Source organism: Gracilinanus agilis, chromosome 6 (genome assembly GCF_016433145.1).
Source record: "Gracilinanus agilis isolate LMUSP501 chromosome 6, AgileGrace, whole genome shotgun sequence".
Classification (NCBI taxonomy): domain Eukaryota; kingdom Metazoa; phylum Chordata; class Mammalia; order Didelphimorphia; family Didelphidae; genus Gracilinanus; species Gracilinanus agilis.
The window spans coordinates 220,964,223-220,968,288 of NC_058135.1; positions in this window are offsets into that span (position 1 = coordinate 220,964,223).

A 4,066-nucleotide genomic window follows, 5' to 3' on the forward strand; every position below is an offset into this window, starting at 1 on the left:
AAAATTAAAATCTTCAACTCCTTATATATGCTTGTAGACCATTTCTTTAATTTTCACAATAGCCCAAAGTGCAGATTTCCAGTAGTAGTTTTAAAACCTGTTTAAAAAAAAAAAAAGGGTAACTATAGATAAAAAAAGATAAACGTAGATAACTGTTACCTATATCATAAGTAAGATTCAGCTCAAGCCCAGAAAGCTTCTTGGGGAAGCATTTACTATAATGTGTAAAGCACTTTTGAATTGAATATAAGATCAAAGATCTGCTAGAGAAAAATCTGGTAAGTCTTCCTATAGTATCTTGATTCAATTAATCAAAAAAACCAAAAACATTCCCCTCCCCCAACCCCAAAGCAAAATCTTAAGCCTGTTCCAAATTGTATGGGTTATGGTAGGCCCAGAGAATGAGTCAAAAGTTACCCAAAGTCACAGTTCTGGTCTTAAGGGAATCGGCCCCAAAATCACCCAATATAGACATAAGCAGTTATTCCTTACTTAACTCAAGTGGGAGAAATATGTTAACACCTGGGGGAAAAGGGGGGAGGGAGGATTTAAATGCAGGGGGAAAAACAGGCTTTAAGGAAAATTTTCTACCAAATATCATTTAACATTAATTACCCCAATGTTGTCAGGAAGTAAAAAACCATTTATTAAATTCCCAGGAGGATGAAAAGGCCAAACCTAATATCAAATATGACAACAAATCCAGTATCAAATCCTCATTCTCAAGGAAATCACAATCTAAAGAGGGAGACAATAATGCAAACAAGATATAAACAAGATAAACAGGAGATAATCAACAAAAGGAAGGCATGATTAAAAGGGATCAGAAAAGTAGAAGGTGAGATTTTAGCCAAGACTTCAAGGAAGCTAAGAGATGAGGAGGGAGAGAATTCCAGGCATGGAACATACATAACCAGTGAAAATAGAGTCAAGAAATGGAGTGTTTTGTACAAGAACAAACAGCAAGGAGACCAGTGTGAGTAGACTGAAGGAGTGGGGGACAGTAAGACTGAAAAGATAGGAAGACACCAGGTTATGAAAGGCTTTAAAGACAAAAGGGAGGATTTTTTTTTTTTTATATTTGACTGTCAAAGTCACTAAAATTATTGAAGGAGGAGAGGAAGTTAAACATGGTCAGATCTACATTTTAGGAAGATCAATGTGACAGCTGAGTGAAGGATGATAGGTCACAGTGGGAAGACTTGAGGAGAGACAATCAGAAGGCTACTGCAGTAACCCAGATGTCAAGTGATGAGCACCTGAAACAGGAAGGCTTAATATCAGAGAAGGGGTCATATGAAAGAAGTTATAAAGTTTGAACTGAAATGACTTAACAAGTGATGGGATGGGGGGGCAGCTGGGTAGTTCAGTAGATTGCGAGCCAGGCCTAGAGACAGGAGGTCCCGGGTTCAAATCTGACCTCAAACACTTCCCAGCTGTGTGACCCTGGACAAGTCACTTGACCCATTGCCTAGCCCTTACCACTCTTGTATTGACTCCCAGATGGAAGGTAAGGGTTTATTTAAAAAAAAAAAAAAAAAAGTGATGGGATGAAGATATAGTGGTACCTTGACAGTTTAATCTGTTCCATGGCCAAGCTCAAAACTCAATTTGCTCCCGTGTCAAATCGAATTTCCCCATTTAAATTAATGCAATTAATCCATTTGGGTCCCCCCAAAAATGTGAATTTTTTGTTTCGTATGCTTTTAAATACAAAAATGTACTTTATAAATAACCAATAAATATACTTATAGAAAATAAAGAATTTAAAGAAATAAACTTGCTTATGAAATGTTATTTGCCTTCAAGGTCAGACTAAGATGCTGGCAGAGAAGATTTTCATTTCATGCTTAACATAATTTACTCTCTACACATGTAACACTACATTTAAATGCAAAATTGACCTTACACATTACTTATATCTAACTAAACTTAACTATTTTTTTTTACTTTACTTATCAATATTTTCTTCATTGAATTTTGGCTATTTTGCCACACCTTCCTGATTTCACTTAGAAGCCATTTCAACAAAAACCATTCCATGGAACCGTTTCCTCTTCCCTTTCAGAACATTTAAATAATGTGTGAAACAAGTGTCCTCACACAGCTCCAATCCACGACCTATTACAATTTTTTCTAAGTGTATCTTTTCAATAAACTGTTTAATTTTTTCCCAAATCTTCAACATTTCCTTAATCGCCCTTGTACCGATTATTATCTCACCCACCTCGGGCTCCTCCCATGGTGTTCCTGTATCAAAGGTACCACTGTATACATTTTGCAAGTATGAGTGATTAGGAGGATGGTGGTACCTGATATTAATAAGGAAATTAGGAAGATGGAAAGGTTTAGAGGTTAAAATGAGTTCGGTTTAGGATATGTTGAAGCTTAAAACATCTATAAGATAGCCAATTGGAGGTGGGAGCCTGAAAGTCAGCAGAAAGGTTAGGACTGGATGAGAGGATCTTAGAATTATTAGCATAAAGATAAATGAATGCATGGAAACAGTTAAGATCACTAAGTCAGAGAGTTTAAAGGGAGGGAAAAAAAGCAAGCTCCTGGCATTGGGGGAGGAGGGGGGTGTCTGGAGAAAGATCCAGCAAACAAGTCTAAGAAGGAGGGGTCAAGACAGGTGGGTGGTAAACCAAGAGAAAGCAGTATCCCAAAAACCTAGAGAGAAGAGAATAACAAGATGGGGAGATCAACAGTTTCCACACTGGCAGAGAAGTCAGAAAGGAGTAAGTTTGGCAACCAAGACTTGGTCAGAGTAACTGAAGAGAGCAGTTTCAATTGAATGATGAGGGTGGAGGGACAGACTGTAAAGTCAAAAAGAAAATGATGAAAGACGTGGAGACAGACTGTATGCAAGATGTGGGCCAACAGCTAATAGGCATAGATAGATGAATGAGGGGAGGATGCGGGGAGACATAAGTATGTTGGTAGGCAGTGGGAATGCAATCTATAGACAGAGTATGTGCTAAAAATTGAGCCAGAATGAGATTACTTGTGCATTTGGAGGAGTTTGCCTTAACAAGAAGGATTTCTCATATGAGAAATGGCTAACAGAGGAGCTAGTGTTGAGATAGAAGTGATGTGAAAAGAGAAGGAAGACATAAAAAAGCTCTCAGCATTGGCCTCATCTTTGTTCTGTTAAATATGCTGCAGTGTTCTTAGTGTAGTGGGAAAGAAAGGCAATAATATTGAGGAGGTATCAAAAGGTTTTGTAAAGTCATTTTGGTGAGTGGCACAGTAAAAAGATTGTTGTTCAGTCCTCCCATTGTGTCCATGAATCTTCATAACTCCAAATACCATACTGTCCATGGGGTTTTCATAACAAAAATATTGGGATCGTTTGCCATTTCCTTCTTCAGTTAATTAAGGCAAACAGATTAAACAACTTAGTCAGGGTCACACTTCTAGTAAGAGTCTGAGGAATAAAAGGATCAGGGATATTTAAAGGGACTGCCTTGTCACAGCAAGGGCCCAGAGATTAACAAATGCAGTGTTTCCAGACAACAGTTTCATCATTTTCTCCAGCTCTGTTCAGCAGCATGTGAATAAAACTGAAAGCAATGGCTAGTGGAAGTGATCCAAAATTTAGGCTTGGTAGCAACAAGTCTGGTAAAATGATAAGGGGAGTATGGGACTTGGGAGAAGGCAATAAAAGATGCACTGGATTCCCAAGGGGTCAAGACAAGGAAAAGGACAGAAATGTAGTTAGTGCATAGGGGTGATGGTGTGGGGAAGAACTGAGATGTTGAGGGATTAGAGATAATAGAGAACAAAATACAAGGCTGTGAGGTAGTAGAAAAAGGTAGAATGGCATCAGCTAAGGGAATTCCAGAATTCATTTAGGTAGAAATGAAACATTATGATAAGGGCAAAGTCAAGGGTATGATCTATAAGTAGCTGAAGTGGGGTGAGAAAATAGGTGATGAGAAATAAAGGGTGCTTACAATGTTTGCTCAAAATCCCTTAGTTAGGGGAAAGGTTAGGAGAGAAAGATTATAAATCAGGCCAAAAACATGTCCTTAGGGTGAGGAGAATTTGATTGGGCACTAAATAT